Source organism: Ambystoma mexicanum, chromosome 7q, assembly GCF_040938575.1.
Source record: "Ambystoma mexicanum isolate Mex_15411 chromosome 7q, UKY_AmexF1_1, whole genome shotgun sequence".
NCBI lineage: Eukaryota > Metazoa > Chordata > Amphibia > Caudata > Ambystomatidae > Ambystoma > Ambystoma mexicanum.
In genome coordinates, this window is record NC_090941.1 from 946,591,847 (window position 1) to 946,610,402 (window position 18,556).

An 18,556-nucleotide genomic window follows, 5' to 3' on the forward strand; every position below is an offset into this window, starting at 1 on the left:
CCTTTCATTTTCGGCCACCAAAACTGTCTTTGTATTAAACGGAGAGTGTTGGTGATGCCACGGTGTCCTGAATGAAGGGTGTCATGACATAGGCTTGTGATCCTTTGTCGCAGTCTCTGGGTGGGGGATGACCAGACCATTATCCTTGAACAAATATCCGTCCTTTGTTTTGAGATTCCATCGATTCTTCCCAGTAAACTCCTTCCAGATCCCAGAGGACTGGGTTTGAATCCGAATGTCTTCCAGGAGACTGACTGCTTGGGCAACAAATATTGTGTGGGGAAACATCTTTGGGAAGGACCGGTCTTCAAGAATTTCGTAGTCGGGACATCGGGATAAGGCGTCAGCAATTATATTGTGTGTTCGAGGAACATGATGGATTTGGAACTGGTACTGGGCAAAGAAGAAGGCCTAACGGGCTTGATGACTGTTCCTACATTCCAGGGTGAAGATTCCGATGGTCCGTGCGGACCTGATCAGGATGTTTAGCTCCCAGGAGTAGATGACGCCAATCTGTGAAGGCTTGACGGATGGCTAATAGTTCCTTTTCCAGAACAGAATAGTGGGTTTCGCTAGGAGTCTGGGTACACGAAAGATAAGCGATGGGGTGTTCTAATTTGTCATCAAATTCCTGTTTTAGGACTGCCCCGATGGCGTAGTTAGAGGCGTCTGTTTCCACTAGGAAGGGTCGATCAATGTCAGGTTGAGCCAAGATGGGGGCTTGTGTAAACTCCGACTTCAATCGTTGAAACGCCTGATATTTGACTGCTGTCCAGAGAAAGGGAGTATCCTTCTTCAACAATGTAATGATCGGTTGTACTATCTCCGAAAAGGAAGGTATGAATTTTCGGTAGAAGTCGGCAAGCCCCAGGAAGGATTTAATCTGTTTCACAGTAGTTGGAACAGGCCATGATAGAATGGAGTCTACTTTTGAGCGGTCCATTCCAATTCCTTCTGGGCTAAGGACAAATCCGAGATAGTGAACAGTAGACACATGGAAAAGGCATTTCTCGGGTTTAGCCAGGAGCTTATGTTCACGTAGACGCTGTAAGACTGCTTTAACATGTTCTTCATGCTTTAGATGTTCCTTGGAATATATCAGTATATCGTCCAGGTAAACTATGACGAAGAGGAACAGCATATCGGAGAACACCCGGTACATAAAACGTTGGAAGACCGCTGGGGCATTGGCGAGTCCGAAGGGCATAACCAAGTATTCAAAGTGACCAAAGGGTGTTCTAAATGCTGTTTTCCATTCGTCACCCTCCTTTACACGGATCAGATGGTAGGCACCTCTGAGATCTAATTTTGTGAACACTACAGCTCCTCTCACCGCTTCCAGGATATCCGAGATTAAGGGCAGTGGGTAGCGGTCCTTGAGGGTGCATTGATTAAGACCACGATAATCAAGGCAAGGGCTAAGCTCCTTGGTATCTTTCTTGGGAACAAAAAACAACGAAGCTCCCGCCGGGGATTTGGATGGTCGTATAGTGCCATTTTCCAGGTTGGTATCCAAGTATTCTCGGAGGGCTCTTTCCAATGGGAATCACTTCTGAGGGTTCAGTATCAATAGTGCAGTCTTCAGGTCTGTGAGGGGGTAGGGCCTGAACTATGGCAGTCGAGAGCACAGCAGTGTAATCCCGATAGGCCTTGGGAACCTGGATGATATTTGAGACCGTGAATGGGCTTTGCTGGTCTGTTCGCGTATCTTCAGAGGATCTTGACGAGGAATCCAGGGATTAAAGGTAGGCCTTGACTGCGCAGTGTTTGTGGTCCCCCCTTCTTTGCAAACACTATTCTAAATTTTGCTATCTTCTTTTAGAAAACTTCCCCCTTGAACCACGTCCTGATGAAAGTCCGGACCCTTCACTTTACAACACCACTACGCTCAAGTGAAGGCTTACTCCACCCCGGACTGGAAACATATTTTTGTGTCGACAACCAATACTACTATCTGTTTAAAAGTAGTAATGTAAACCTTTTTCACACAATATGTTACTAACCTCCACTTTAAACTGTGATGTTTAAAACAGTTCTAATTTTGTGTTGAGGTTTGGCTCAAGTAAACCTTTGAATAGGTTCTGTTTCTATATACCTACTGTTTTTATAGTGTGCAATAATGTTTTGAATAAATCTATTTGTTTTGAAAATTTCTCTCCCCTGACCCTCCTTTGCCAGCATCTATACACTGGCAACCTGCTTCTCTCAAGCCTATCTTCTACATACGGTCAGAAAAGGGGTAGCCTATGACTCTTCTCTTCTTACTAGACAGTGGGACATACAGAGTTCTGAACCAAGAAACAAGGATCCTGGCGCCCAGTTGATGTAGGGGTTGTGCTTCTGTAACCAGGGCATACCCAGTACTATTGGATAATGGGCAGATCTTATGATGTCAAATTTGATCCTCTCTTGATGGTGGTTTATAGAAAGCAGGATCTCTTTGGTTTGCAGGGTTATGGGTCCTGAAGAAAGAGGTCTTCCATCGATAGCCTCTACAGCAGGGGTGCACAACTGATTTTGACAGAGGGCCGAAAGTACCTTACATGATGGCTATAGTGGGCCGAAAAGTAAATGTGGGTAGGGCGGTAGGCACGGTGGGGCGTGGCTTCGCAGGAGGCTTTTTCAACCCCCAATTCTTATAAAAACACATGGAAAAAGAATGTTTTTGAGGTGTAATGATTTTTATTTGTATTTCAAACTTATATTTTGTACTACACATTTTCCATTGTAATTTTATTTCTTTTTAGTTATTGCATATCGTCTGTTTAATTAAATGATATATATTTTACTGGTCTTGATTGGACATTCCATTATTTTGGACTGCTATACTTTGCTGTTTGGATTGCCCAAGAGGAGTATGGCCTTCGTTGAGTCAGGTTTCCACAAAAAGCAAAGGATGTACATCTCCTAACTGTGCCTGTTTTAGCTTTATTTTTGGGTTCACTCTTGGAGTGCGACACTATGCCCCATAGCCCCCACCCCTCAAGCAAACACTATGCCCCATGGCTCCCACCCCTCAAACAAACACTATGCCCCAAGGCACCCCCCCCTCAACCAAACACTATGCCCCAAGACACCCACACCTCAAGCAAACACTATGCCCCATGGCCCCCACCCCTCCACCAAACACTATGCCTCATGACACCCACCTCTCATGCAAACACTATGCCCCAAGACACTCACACCTCAAGCAAACACTATGCCCCAAGACACCCACCCCTCAAGCAAACACTATGCCCCATAGCCCCCACCCCTCAACCAAACACTATGCCCCATAGCCCCCACCCCTCAACCAAACACTATGCCCCATGACACCCAACCCTCATGCAAACACTATGCCCCAAGGCACCCAGCCCTCATGCAAACACTATGCCCCAAGGCACCCAGCCCTCAAGCAAACACTATGCCCCAAGACACCCACCCCTCAAGCAAACACTATGCCCCATGTAGAAGGCTCTAAAGTAGAAGGCTATCAGGGTATCAGGGTAGCTCAGCAGGTTGACAGACGGTTGCTAAGATTAAGTTCCTGTTAATCGTATGACTTTTTGCAATTCCTTATGAATACTGCTATAAAATATGTTTGGCCAGGGCATGGGTTGGGCTGCTCACTTGCTTATAATCAGGCAGAGGTGGGGGGTATCTCTCCCTCTGTAGTGAAAATCAAATGTTCACACAGCCATCATAGACAAGGGCTCATCTCACTAAGCGAGCCAAACGGAAAGCTGCACACCGATGCCAGAGACAGGCGCTTAACTCACTGAGCTATCATACTGACTGAAGGAATCCAATGACAACTAAGCGTTTATTGTTATTTATAGCCCAGTCTTAGTGTGCCCAGCATTGCGGAATGACTGCTTTCATCAGTGATGGCCCCCCCGCCCCTTAAGGACAGAAGAATGAAACACGCGGCTGTTTGGGGAAAGGAGCAACGAGCCCAGGGCACAGGGGAGCCGACTTATGAATTTCCCGGGGGGGGGGGGGGGGCAAATACAGGAAGTGACATCACTGGCAGTTATAGGACCGCAAATCCCCAGATCACATGCTCACTTCTTCAGTGTGAAACTCTGGCCAAGGCTCTTTGGGCAAGCATTCAGGATAGGTCTCACACCTTTAAACAGTGCGATATATTGAGTGGGCACCTCACTCCTTCGAGCATAGTATCAACCGTTGCTGGTAATCTCACAACTGAATGTACAGTTTCACTCTTGGTCATCTCAGTGACCCCGTGTATATTAATGGAGTCAGTATCCCACCTGGGAAGACAATTATATTTCTGTTAAAACACTCTGAATTGTCACTCCAGTTTCTCGATCTATAGATCCATACCATATTCATTAAATGTGTGTGCAGGGGTGATAACTTGTGTCTGAGAGAGCTCATTCTTTCATTCAGTTTATGGACAGGAGGCAGCTCCGGACATGCCTGTTGCCAATTGAATGTAGACAGATCTACTATTTAGACCCTGGGAGAGAGCCATGAATCCACATTGGTGGTGAAGAAGCACTCAACATAAAGAACACGATGGTATAGTGTTGCAGTCCTGCTGAGAAATGACAATTCTGAGCATGTGAGCAGTAGGCTGGATCAGTGCTGCCCCATAAAAGGTGTAGAACCCTCTGTGAGAAGTGGCAGTACTGTCCCAACGGTGAGAAGTGTAGTATTTTCACATTAACTATGCTTAAGAACTTTGGGTTATTGAATAGTGCTGCTACATTCGGAGTAATTCCATCCCTTTAAATATATGACCTCTTGTATAACCAGGACAGTGTTGAGTTATTCTGATGACAGACTTGCTCAATAGTTCTGTTTCTGTATCATTAAATGTACTTCAGATCTTTAGAGTATCGGAAGGATAGCTCTGGGGCAACGTGCTCGCCTTGGAAGCAAGATGACACAGAGCAGCAAAGGTTCGATCCCTCGGTCCGTGCAACCCAGGTTCACTCGCTCGGTCCGCGCAACACAGGTGCGCTCCCTCGGTCCGCGCAACACAGGTGCGCTCCCTCGGTCCGCGCAACACAGGTGCGCTCCCTCGGTCCGCGCAACACAGGTGCGCTCCCTCGGTCCGCGCAACACAGGTGCGCTCCCTCGGTCCGCGCAACACAGGTGCGCTCCCTCGGTCCGCGCAACACAGGTTCGCTCCCTCGGACCGCGCAACACAGGTTCGCTCCCTCGGACCGCGCAACACAGGTTCGCTCCCTCAGTCCGCGCAACACAGGTTCGCTCCCTCAGTCCGCGCTTACAAACCTCTGGGTAGTACACGCATTATAATTAACCAATTAAAATAAAAAGAAATACATCTGTTGAGAAGTGCTGGGGCCTTGTCAGTAAGAGTGTAGCAGCTGAACTGAGAGGTGCTGATGTTGTCCCATCAAAGGTTGGGTGTACCTCTACATCTGTGCACCCCTCTTGCCAACAGGGGTGCATAGATGTACAAATACACCCAACCCAAAACGATTTTTAGAAATAGAGGGACAGACTTGTTTTGCATCTGTGCCTCCATTTCTAAAAATCTTTTGGGTTGGGTGTACCAAGTATACCCAACCCAAAACGATTTTTAGAAATTGAGGGACAGATGCAAAGCAAGAGCCTCTTGCTTTGCATCTGTCCCACAATTTCTAAACATTGTTTTTCCCCCGCTTTTACCCGGGCCGCCGGAGAGAGACACAGTAGGGATGGAACAAAGGGTCATCCATACTGCGTCTCTTCTCTAGGGGTCCAGGGGGCTCAGCCCCAACTTAATTCTGCAGGGGGGCTGGGCTCCCCAACACCCCCCCCATACTCGGCGTCCCTGCCAGGGTAGATTAGGTCACCGAGCCCCAGCTTCCCTCAGTGAAGCTGGGGGCTTGGTAAAGCCTGCCATGCTGCTGCCCGCCCACCCGGCTGTCGTTCACAAAGCATTTTTTTTACGAACTCACCGGGCGGGCGGGCGAGCTGCAGGGCAGAGAAGACGTGCAGGCAGGCAGGGGGGGGGGATGACTTTTTGTGCGGCTGGCGTGGCAAGGCTGAAATGCCTTCTGGCATCCAACCTTATTGGCCACGTCAGCCGCACTGCTGGCCCCCCCCATTGGTGCAGCATACACACACACACACACTACGTGACTCAAAGGAGTCACGTAGTGTGTGCTGACTGAGCCAATGAGGGACAGTCTTTTTCATTTTTCATGGACCGGCAAGGAAGAAAACAAAGACTTTCTTAATGGAGGGCGACCGTTGCTGCTTGCGGGCCGCCTTCCATTAGGAAAGTCTTCAACCCTGCCGGGCCGCATCTAGCAGCATCACGGGCCGCACTTGGCCCGCGGGCCGTTTGTTGTGCACCCATGCTCTACAGGTTGCATGATGTCTCGTGTTCCATATGGAATGTGGTGGGTAGTGACCCAATCATGATCTATGAATATCCCCATGGCCCCACAATCCACTAATGCCAGAATGGAATAAGCTTCTTTCTTGGAAGGCGATAGAAAGGCCTGCAGGATCACAAGATTGTTTTGTCCAGGAGAGTTCAAGGATGGAATAGATGTGGAGCAAACATCTCTCTCCCGAAGCTGTGCTCCATCTAGGATCGGGAGCTGGCGTTTCCCGAACGCCGTGGAGGGGCTAAAGGACATTCTCTCACAAGATGTTTAACAGAGGCACAGTACATGCACAGCCCGGTGTGAATCCGTCACATCCTTTCTTGCGAAGTTATGGGTCCGCGAAAGGCCCCTAGTTGCATGGGTTCTGGGTCTGTGGTCGGGGCAAGAGCGGGCTCAGGTCTAGAGGAACGTTTTGTAGAGGTCTTTTGGTAGGGCATGTTAGCCTTCTTCTTTTCCGCCTTCCTTTCCTGGATACGAAAGTCTATTTGTAAAGAGGTCCATGAGAGCCTGGAAGGAACCTGGGTGAGCTATCCTGGCTAGCTTGTCTTTTATCTCTTCATTCAGACCTCTTCGAAAGAGGGTAAAACAGGCCTCAGAGGACCAGTCTGCTTCCTTGGCCAGTTGCTTAAAGCGCGTTACATAGGTAAGCATATCCTGGGATCCTTGTTGGAAGTCCAATAAGCATTCTTGGGCACTGTAAACCTGTTCTGGGCGGTCAAACATGGTCTTTAGCGCCCGTACGAAGCCATCATAGTCATCCAGGAGGGCATCATCCGAATTAACTAAGGGTGTTGCCCAAGTTAATGCATTACCGAAAAGATGTGAAATCATAAAGCCCACCTTTGCCCTGGGGGTGGAGAAGTAGTAGGGCTTAAAGGTAAAGTGTACTAAACACGAATCGAGGAAGCCATGAAGGTTCTTTGATGAGCCATCATATTTATCCACCACTCCGCCCAGAAATATACAGGACTAGTTGTTTTAATGCAGCATTCTCGGCTTCAAGATTCTGAACGTCTGTTGTTAACTCCTGCATGCCGCGCATGAGGTTTTGAACTGCAGCCTCCATGTCCGTATCTGTATCAATTTGTTGGCATCTCAATCTGTCACAGGTTTCCCCCTTCTCACCTGTCTGTGTTGTTTGTTCGAGTTCTTCGATGCAGTCTTCTTTCGCACAGTTCGGGTCTTGTATAAACCAGTGCGTGGGTCCTCGGGTTCCAGCGTGCGATTCGCGTCCCGTCTCCAGGGAGCGTTCAGATGTCCGGGGGAAAAGTCCAGGAAATGGCGAGGAGCGCACTCGGAAGGCAAATGCGAAGGAGATCCAGGAATGCAAGGTGAGGACAAAAAGGGAAGGAAAATTAGGGGACTGGGAACCAGGAATCAGTGGCATTCGCTGTACGAACTACGGCAGCACAGGTCTGACTACTGCAAGCGGTAGCGTTGAGACGCGCAGGGCCGCGGGGGCGTGTCTGCTTTGTAAAACGTAGAGCGTACAAAGTGGAGACTGGCAAGCAGCGTTCCGCGTTCGGCGGCCATGTTGGGAGTACTGCCGAGTTCAGTCCCCTATGGGTCAGGGACCATGAAGTCCAGAAGGGACGCATCCGGTGGTTGATGATAATTTCATGCAAGTTTCTCTTGTGTTGACCCAGTCACGCTGGAACACCACAGCCATTATACATTTTCCTATATAGTACGCTGAGTTTCAATTTTGAGCACTAGATACTTTATGTATGAATGTGAAGGTATGTGAGTGTTTGGAAATAAGAGATGATGTGACGTGATGTATTTTTATATGAATGTTTTTCTAAAGTAATATGAAATGTTTTTTTACATTTGAGTAATATGAAATGTTTTTTTACATTTGAGATTTCAATTGATGAATAATACGTCAGAATGTCATACTTCTGTATAATAACTGTTCTAACAAATTATAACTTTGCATGCTGAATACATTTTTTTTTTACCAACTATGTGGTATTATGCATGCAAGTGGGTTTGCCGTTTATAGTTGGATGGAAGTACCTGGCACCTGGAACTAGTTTGTTTTGTTTGTAAAGCACACAGAGGATGTTGTGGATTCAACTGGTATGTGCGCATCTGCTGAATTCTCTGAAGTGTTCCAAGCAGGATTGGGTTTGCCGAGTATTCCCAGAGAATTATAATGAAGTTGGATGCTGTACCGGTTACTCACAAGAGAGCAAGGCCAACCCTGTTTGCTTTAGTAGAAGCAGAGTTAGAAAGACGGGAAAGGGACATGGTAACTGAGAAGATTGAGTCATCTCAATGGGTGAGTAGTGGCCAGGAAAAGGAATGCAAGTTGAGGATTTGCATGGACTTGAGAGATTTTAATAAGACTATGCAGGTTGACAATTTTCCTCTACCCATAATTTCAGAAATGCTGAATTGCATACAAGGAGCAGGTGTATTTACGACACTGGACCTCTCGAGTGCCTACCATCAGATAGATTTGATGGATGACTGCAGACATCTCACAGGATTCATATTGCTGTTTGGGATGCATCTCTAATGAAGGATGCCGTTTGGATTGACGTTGGCGGTAATGGTGTCCAGAGAGCTATGATGTCCATTTTGAAGGGATTGAGAGGGTATCAGGATGATATAGTTTATGGAAAGGGAAGTTAGGAGCATGGTTGTAGGTTAAGAATGGTATTGGAGAGTTTGACAGACAAGGATTCAAGAGTTGAAAAAAAAACAAATGCACATTTAGAGAAAAGGAAGTTTAGCATTTTGGACATTTGGTGAGTTGAGGGGGGGTACAGCCTGAAGGTGGACTCCTGTAGACTATAAGGAATGCACCATATCCCACGAACAAAGACGAGTGAAAATCTTTTTTGGGACTGGCTGAATACTATAATAAGTTTGTTAAGAATTTTGAGAGTTTGGCAGAACCTATCCAAAAATTGTTTAATACGGAGAGCACATAGGAGTGCAAGGAGATGTTTGGGCTGTCAGAGGGGGGACGGTTTAGGTACATACAGCTACGACACTGGTTGACTAATAGGGAAACTTGCCAAGCTGTCAGCAGAGCGCCATTTGGTATAGAACTGAGAATTCTTGAGGGGCAGAGCTCTAGGCTGGCGGCTTGTTATGGCCTTCTAGAAAATGTCTCAGAGGGTGAAAAGCTCCCCTACATGTTATCGTGGGAAAGAGAGTTAGGAGTTGAAATCCCAGAGGAATCCTGGCAGCGCATATGGCATAGAGCCCACAAGAGCTCCAGATGTACATTGGTAAAAGAAAATGCAATTAAGATATGCTTTCGTTGGTACTTCCCACTGACTAGATTTCATGCCATGAACCCCGGGTAAACCTGATACATGCTGGCATGGGTGTGGTGAAAAGGGTGATCTAGGGCATATGTGGTGGCATTGTGCGGTCATCCAAGACTATTGGTTAGAGGTCCGTTCCAAGATCAAGGATGTTACTGGCACGCTGCTTCCTATGGACCCGCGTATACTAATCCTAGGTGACGTGCCTGAAGATGGGTCCTTCCCGATGACGGGGTCCAGAGCAGCCCTAATTGCGCAGTTACTTACTGCGGCACGAATCACCAGGGCTCGATTTTTGAAAGCGGTGGAGGGACCATAGGTGGCATACTTGTGGGTGAAGGTGTGGGAATTGATGGGTCTTGAAAAGCTCACTGCTATGCTATGCTACAAGGGAAGCTATCGAGATTCAGACGGATCTGGAACCCTTTCTTGGACTATGTGGAGGATAGTGAGCAGCTGTACTTTAGGCCGGATTTGATGAGGCACTTTATGAACTGACAGACATGAAATTGCGTACTCTGCACAGAAAGGATATTGCTAAGAATTGCACAGGCTCCAATTTATTGAATGTTTTTTTTTTCTCTTTCCCGCTTCTTCGGTTTGTTTATTCTTGCATTGTTCTCCAATTGATTGTTGATAAATTAATTTGTTCATGATCTAGTTAAAGTTGAATTGATAATGCAACGTTATGCTCTGCTGAATGGAGATGGACTCAGGGGAGGGTACTTTGGACTGAAAATTTGATGAATTGATGTACGTGCTCCTTCCCCTTGCCTTATTACTGTTGGGTCAATTGTTTTCTTGAAAATTTAAAAATAAATTAAAAAGAAAATTAAAAGAACCGAGAGCACATTTGGCGTAATGAGTGCATGGAAGCAATGGAACTCATTAAAGATGGCAGCATTTGTGGAGCAATGGGACTTGGAGGATTTGACATAGGAAGAAAACTAAGATTAGTATTGATGCCAGTAGTGTTGGTTTAGAGCGGCCATTTCACCGGTTGTCTTCACTGATATCCTCTTTTCTGTCCCCTCTCCAAATCTATGGACCCCTCATCTCATCTCTACTCTCTCTCCTCTCACATCTTCACCCATTAATGGTGGCACTAGATGGGAAGTACTCTTGAAGAGCTTTGCATCATCCAGGTGTATCATTAATGTCTATCACACTGGCACTATCTTGGTTCAGGGTCCTCAACCCAACATCCTCCTCCTCTTTGACCGGCGCCTCCCGTCCCTCATCAACTTCCTTCCCACACCCGTCACTCCTTCTTCCACTCTCTCTGCCCACCCCGCTACTACTGGTGTACCACACCCCTGTACTTCTCCCCAGAAAACTTTCAAAAAGGTGCGGACCTCTTGCATCTAGCCATGCTTTAGTCTGCCATCAAACACTCTGCCTCCTCTTTGAAGACCTTGACCTCGATATCCTTGCTCTCACTGAGATGTGGTTCAATGCCAACTCAGGCATGCTTTTGACTCCCTTCTCCCTGTTGGCTACAAAATTATCTCAAAGCCTTGCCCTAAACATGCTGGTGGTGGGGTTGCTCTGATCTTCCCCGAGTGGGTCCCTTCTTCCCTCATACCCACCCAGCATTACTCTTCCTTTGAGAGCCTGGTTTGCAAGCTGGTCATCTCTCCCACCTCCTCTCTGACCATTGCCCCTACCTACAGGCCACCTGGCTATACCACCTTGTTCCTTGGTGAATGGACCGATTTCTCCTCCTCTCTCCTCACAACTACCTCTAAACTCCTTCTCCTTGGTGACTAACATCCACCTTGACTCCTCAATCACGACAGCCACTCTCTTCTGTGACCTCTGCACCTCGCTCCCCTCTCCATTTTCCCTTCTGGTCCTACCCACTCGGCTGGACGCACCCTTGATGCCTTCATCCACACTGATCTTTCACTCTCTCCCCCCACTCTCCTGGTCAGACAATTCTTTCCTCTCCCCTCACCCAGGTCCTCTCAGCCTGACTGCCCTCTCCCCAGCCCTGCCAACCTTGTTCACGAACATCCGTCCGATGAAACGAGTGTCAGCTGTTGCCTTCACATCCACCTTCATCCCTTCTCCTCCCACTGCAGACTCTACGTCCGACTCTGCTCTCATCAACCTCCATCTCGCCATCATGAACACTCCCGACATTCTTGCCCTAGTCATGAGGATCCACCTGAAACATGCCTCCAAGTGTACCAGCTGGTACGACTCTGTACTTACAGCACTGAAACGCCAGTGCAGAGCTGCGGAACGGAAGTGGCAGACCTCAGGTTCAACCTCTGATAAACTGGCCTGTTGCCTGCTCCAAGGGCAATACTGACTCTCCATTTGTGCCTAGAAAAGAGCCCACATCCAGGCGCACATCTCTGGTGCATCCAACAACACGGCTAAACTCTTTAAAATCTGCAAGGAATTAGCCAATTCTTCCACAGTCTCCTCTTCACCGCTTCCCTTGCAGGCCCTCTGCAATGCACTGGCCACACACTGAGCACCATTGCATCCCTTTTCCCCCTCCCCTTTCCTCACCCTCTGCTGCCTATGGCCTCACACCCCCCCCCCCTCTGCCTTTCTCTCCCATTACACCTGATGAGGTCACCAGAGTTACCCGCCCCATGAAGGTCTCCTCCAAAAAGGCCTCCCCCTATTCCTCCAGAACCATTAAGGACAATATTTGCTCTCTTGCCCCTGCACTTGCTGATTTCTGCAATCACACTCTTGCTACTGGAACTTTCACCTCCTCCCTCAAGCACTCACTTGTGCGCCTCCTCCTGAAAAAACCTTTGCAGACCCATCTTGTCCAGCCAATTACCGGTCCATATTTATCACCCCCTTCCTTGGTAAACTCTTGGAGAAGCTGCTCTTCCCCCAACTGCCCCAGCACACTGAACTTGTTGGGTGCCTACATGACCATCAAGCTGGATTCTGAGCAACCAGAGGCATGGATACTGCTCTTCTGAACACCCGTGAGGAACTGCTTGCATCTCTTGACTCCAACTCTCCAGCTGTTCTCGTCCTACTTGATCTCTCCTCAGCATTTGATACTGCCAACCACTCCATCCTCATAAAATGGCTCCACGATATGCTAGGTATCTCGGAGCGGGCACTAGACTGGCTGACCTCCTACCTCAATGACCGTCTGTCCCCGGTTATTCTGGGCTCCTTCTCCTCCCCCACCTCTTTCTCCACCTGTTGTGTCCCCCCTGGCTCCAACATTTTTCCCTGGCTCTTTAACACCTATCTTGCTCCACTTGCACACCTTATTTCCATCTTCTCCCCCAACTTCCAGTGTTATGCAGACGACACACAACACTTCTTCAAACTTCCCTCTGTTCCTCTCCTTAATTCCTTCATTATTCTCGTCTGCTTATCTGCCATCCAGTCATGGTGTACTTCCAATGATCTCTGCCTCAACAACAGCAAGTCTGAGATCCTTCCTATTAGGACTTCTGCTCCCTCTTTCATCGCCTCACTCTGACCATCTTCTATGGGCTCTCCCCCTTCTTCATCAGAAGCCAGAAACCTTGGAGTCATCTTCGACTCCTCCTTCCTCCCTCACATTCAGGACCTTGCCAAGAAGCCCCACTTTCAACTCCACTTCCTCAAAGGAATTCTTCCTTTTCTCACTTTCCACCAGAAGGTCAATGTCTCTAGAGCTCTGGTTCTCTCTAGGCTTGACTACTGCAATAGCCTCTTCCTTAATCTACCCTCTTCTTCTCTTCAACCTCTCCAGCTAATCCAGAATAGGGCTGCAAGACCTTTCCTTGGCCTCAAGCCCATGGACCGCATAACTCTAGCCCTAAAATCTCTCCACTGGCTCCCGGTTGCTGCAAGGATCAAATTCAAATCCCTCCGCATCATCCCTAATGCTGTTTGGGGCCGGGGACCATGCTATCTACAACTGGCTCTCACTAAATACTCTCCATCCAGATCTTTACGTTCCTTTGGCAACAACTGTTGGTCAAGCGCTTTGCTAAACAGCGAGCTGGTGGCGGATCTCGATCCTCGGCAGGCTCCCTCCTATGGAACAGCCTCCCCCTACCTCTTCTTCTTAAACTGGATCTCCTCAAATTCCAGAAACTCCTTAAGACCCTCCTTTTCACCTCCTCCTTTCCTTCCTCCCTCCTCTGCTAAACACCACAGTTGCTGAGATTGCTGACCAGGGCCCTTATGCGTTTGCCTGGATCCTGGCCTTCCATACCCAATCGCCTTCAGCCTCCGTCCACTCCCAGCACTTGTCATGGCATGCACTTGTCTTGGCACCCACTGGCCTTTGCCACCACAAGCCTGCACTTATTTATTGCCAGCTGACCATTCTCACCCAGTCACTTAACAGCTGTTTACTCCATAGCACTTCCCACTTTGGTACACCCTGCACTAAGCCCCCACTCCCTTCTATTTCCCTGCACTTGCACGTTCTGAATGCTCACAAGGCCTACTGGATCTGCATATTTCTTTCGTTGTTATATTTTCTTTTCATTCCCATGTTCCCTCCCTGTTGCCCTGTGGGCGCTTTGACACACAATTTACTTGATGTATAAGTGCCTTACAAATGCACAATAAATAAATACAAATGTGCCTGGTTCTTGCACCTAAATTGTTGAATCAGAAACTAAGGCACAAGGTTACCAAACAGTAGTTTGGAGGCAATGAACTGTTGGACCAGTAGAAGGGATTCATTCTCCTGGTATTGTCGACAAGTACAGACTTGAACTATTACCAGAGACCAATAGAAATATGCCCCAAGGGCTGATCCCATTTCACCATTTATAGGGAGCCATTTATGTTTATGTCTTTTGTTAGCGGTAGGGCTAGCGTAGGTTATTTGGACAGTGGACAAACATTTGGAGTTTGACAACCACCCTTTGGTGTAGGGAAATCTCTTTAGAGATCGGGAAGATAGGTTTCTCTCATTATTATTTAAAAAAAGATATTGCTGTTTTGGGAGGTGAAAGAGGAATGGTCTGTGGAAGATAGTCTGTTGGTCAGAGAAGAAAAGCGAATACCTCATGAGACTCAGAGAGGAGTTAATAGTGATGGCTGTCAGGCTACCTTCGGCCACCTCCTCTCCGTCTCTCATCTCAGCTCTCCGTCTACTATCCAGGATTGGTGGGCCGCCAATTACCTCTGCCTTAATGCCAGTAAGACTTAGATTCTCCTCATCGGCACACCCGCTCCCTCCTTTCCTGTCGCTCTCTGGCCGGCCTCTTTTGGCCCTCTTCCGACTCCCATCTGCAAGGCTAAAAACCTCAGGGTCATCTTCAACTCCACACTCTCCTTCTCTCCTCACATCTCTGACGTCTCTCAGAAGTCATACTAACAGCTGAACCTCCTCAGGGGTATTATTCCCTTCCTCTCCTTCCCCCAGAAGCTCACTATCACCGGAGCTCTGGTTCTCTCTAAGCTGGACTATTGCAACAGCCTATTTCTAAATCTGCCTGTTTCTACCCTCCTCCCTCTGCAACTCATCCCTCCAGGACTGCAAGACTTGTCCTTGGCCTCAAGCCCAGGGATTGTATCCCTATAGGACTGAAATCGCTACACTGGCTCCCAATGGCTGCAAGGATTAAGTTCAAAACCCTCTGCATTTTCCACAAGGTCTTCTGGGGCCTCAATAACTTCAACTCTCTCTTCCTAAATATCTTCCTTCTCGAGCTCTTCACTCACCCGCCTCCAACTCCCTCAGGGTCAGTCGCTTCTCCAAGCAACGAGTTGGTGGTAGATCTCTTTCCTCGGCTGGGGCCTCCTGTTATAATTAATGGCACATAAGAATAATTCCAGGCAAGCACTCACCTGGGCAGACAGCAGAGAATCAAGTGGAAAGACAAATGTGGCAGTGAAGATGCCCCAGAAAGCCTTGCCAGCCTCCGCCTGGGTAAAGGAAACCAGAGAGAGAGAGGGCACTGCTCTCAGGGAAACCCTCCGAGGGGAAAACCCTGTGTAGCGGCTGGATAGCAGGGACTTCGGAGCCAGGTCTTGTGGAAGGCTGCAGTCAGCTGGATAATGAATTATGTGCAGCTGAAAATCTTCTCTAAGGAGGAAAGCACAGTAACATAAGTATAGCCTTCTATTGTGAAAATAAAGGAGTGAAAGGATAAAGGGAAACCAGTTGTGACTAGACCTCACCTAAGGTTCGATCGACGACTTTGATGGATAGAAGGGAGGGACTAAAACTCCCATATGCAAGAAACTTATTATGCCTGGGACTTCCGTGAATGAGAAAAGAGTCCTAAAGCACCGGCATAAAAGTAGAAGAATGCCAACTACCTAATGAAAGAACAGTGAGTGCTTGTCTTCCAAGAGAAAGCAGGCAAATAAGAGAGCATATTTCTGGAGCGGAACGGAGGAAAGTCTCTGAGCCTATTGGCAGCGGAAGGAGCTTGCCGCTGGGAAAGCCTGGATCTACGATCAATAAGAAAATAATAGTAAGAGAGGGAAAAAGCACATGAAATAGAAATAACAATAGAATCCTAGATGTGAACTTACAGAGCACTGATTCTAGCAGTAGCGAGGCATCGGACGACTGGTCTTTGGTCTGTATATGGGATCACATGCGTAGCCGGCAACGTCAATCCAAAACGTGAAAAGACTGTACTGCTGCAATTCGCGGAACAGACAAGTCCGCCGGCCGTATTGGAAGAATTCCTCACCACAGCACCACATAGTCGCCCGCGATGACAAAGGGACCAGTGTCTGTAAGGTGTAACACCTCCCTCTGGAACATGTAAAAATTGTCAATAGGTGCTCCTCATAGACAGTGGGTGTATGGATCCCTTAATGTACTAAAAATCACTGCCTTACCGACAGTGTTTTGGGTGCACCACTGCCATGCAAGTGATTTAAAGTGGACATGATGTCCTGTGTGGAGTTTGGAAATTGCACCATTTTTAAATTAATATTTTGAATATTTCCTTTGAGTGGAGTCCAACCATCAGCTCTGCCTCCTCAGAACTCTGCTCCCTTGGAACTCCGCCCATACATCCAAACGCCATCCCCACCACCGGCCCTTGTGGGATCCCCCTTCACATTTTTCCATTTCCACCACTGAGTATTGGTTGGATTCAGAGGAAATGATGAGTGGTTGCTGGCATAGCGTTGTTGTAGATGGTGATCAGTGTGGCCATGCGGGGGTTGATGAGAGTGGTTGCTGTGAGGAGCGAGGAGAGATTGGTGGAATGAGGAGGAGGACGAGGATACCCCCAATTTGGTTGAAGGATTATGTGACGAAGTGAAGTTGAAACAACATTTGTATGTTGAACATAGCATGTTTGTCGTGTTCACTAGGGTTTAGAGAGTATTTGGATGTTTCAAACTCCATTTTGTTATATGATTATTCTATTTGGGAAATGTGTGTTCGTAAGAATTGGAAGTAAGAATTATTTTTAACAAAAAACAATCTTGTATAGGAGTTGGGTGTTGTCTTGAATACGAGTATGGGCTCTTTGTGACTTGTAGAATGTAAATGGGGGAGCGAGCAGAGATGCTTTTGCGTGTAATCATGTGAAGATGCCAACCGTCCCTATTTCGAACGGGAGACTCCTGTTTTGTCCCAAAAAAAAATATGTAGCGATTTCTCCCTCCTGAAAATGAAATCTTCAACCGCAAATCAATGATCACATTCAGTTCTTACACTTTCCGTCTAAAAATCACCCCTCGCTGATCTAAAATGTTGCTATGTCATGTGCATTAAGGAAAGTCCAACAGTGCACACCAGAAACCTCTATTATACGGGTTTGTTGTCATTTCTTACTATCGGTGAACTACAAATATGAGACAACTAGGCTGTTTCTCCCTAGCTCTGCCACCACATCCACGTGCATCACTTTGAACGTAATGTATGTCTTTCTGTGCCCATGCTTTTGTCATATACAATTCTGTAAGCGCGTCCACATACACCTGCCTCATTCTATTCGGCAGATACTGGTCAAGTCACTCAGGTGTGGGTCACTTTTGCATTTGTAGTCCTCTCCTAGATTTATAACTGAAAGACTCGCGCCCCAGAATGCAAAGTAAACAAATCACGACTTTGACAGCATCTGCAGAAAGGAACGGGGACCGTGGGTAAGAGTACATCGGGTGCTACATAAACCGCGAGGAAGTGGACCCACAAACCACTCACATGAATCAGTCTGTGGGTGACGGAAATGCGAGTCTGCAGTTTTGACTTGTCTGGCCCCATGAGCCAGCTACATTTGTACTTACAGCGACAGAACGTTCAATGTAGCACGTCTCCCTTGCCCCTCGATACTCGCAACTTCTGAGACTGGCAACCACCTGTGCGGGCTTCTTCCGCAGCAATCAGCTGACCGCTGGAGGTCTGCCTTGCAGTTTTGTGTATACATACACTACAAGTAATTTGAGGGCGTTCAAAAACACAAACCGGCACGCCTCTGCTGCGAGGCTATTGGTTACTGCTGACATTCTAACTCCGCCTGTTCTGCCTGCCAGTAGTGGTGACAGCGCCTGTGCATTTAAAAAGCCCGCCCACTTCTGTGGATCAGAAAAAAAGACAGGACAAGACACTATTGGAATTCTAACGAGCCGAAGCCAATTTCACCGACCGTTTATTGAGACCAGTGGTAATCGTTCAGACAGTACATACACAGCTCCTTTTTTCTAGTCTTGTCAAAGAAATAAATACTTTAAAAGCTTGAACTTGTTTTATTTGTCATAGTTACGAAAACATCAAAAGAAACGATGCATAGTATATTGTATGAAAAAAAACTCTAAATTCGGGTTATTTAAGGCACGTCAATTAAAAACGCACAAATAATCTCCTTGAATGGTTATTTTGTTAGCATGGCCAAGTGAATAAAACAATGGCGGCAACATTCCCAACATGGCTACTGCGTTCATGCAAGCAACCCGATTTAGGTATTTAAACGCCGTAGTGCGTTTTCTATTTCCACCGTGACGCTCCAACAT

General features: G+C 47.4%; 1 protein-coding gene across 2 annotated transcripts in view; it reads right to left on the reverse strand.

Annotated features, from left to right (window-relative positions):
* AAMDC (adipogenesis associated Mth938 domain containing) overlaps positions 1 to 18,050 on the reverse strand; it is a 339,865-nt gene extending 321,815 nt beyond the window's left edge. Inside the window, exon 1 of one of the 2 annotated variants that reach the window (XM_069639951.1) lies at positions 17,834 to 18,050. The gene's annotated coding sequence lies outside the window, so the exon portion shown is untranslated. The remainder of the gene's footprint in view (positions 1 to 17,833) is intronic. The other variant, XM_069639947.1, reaches the window with a different exon arrangement.
* Positions 18,051 to 18,556: the final 506 nt, after the last annotated feature.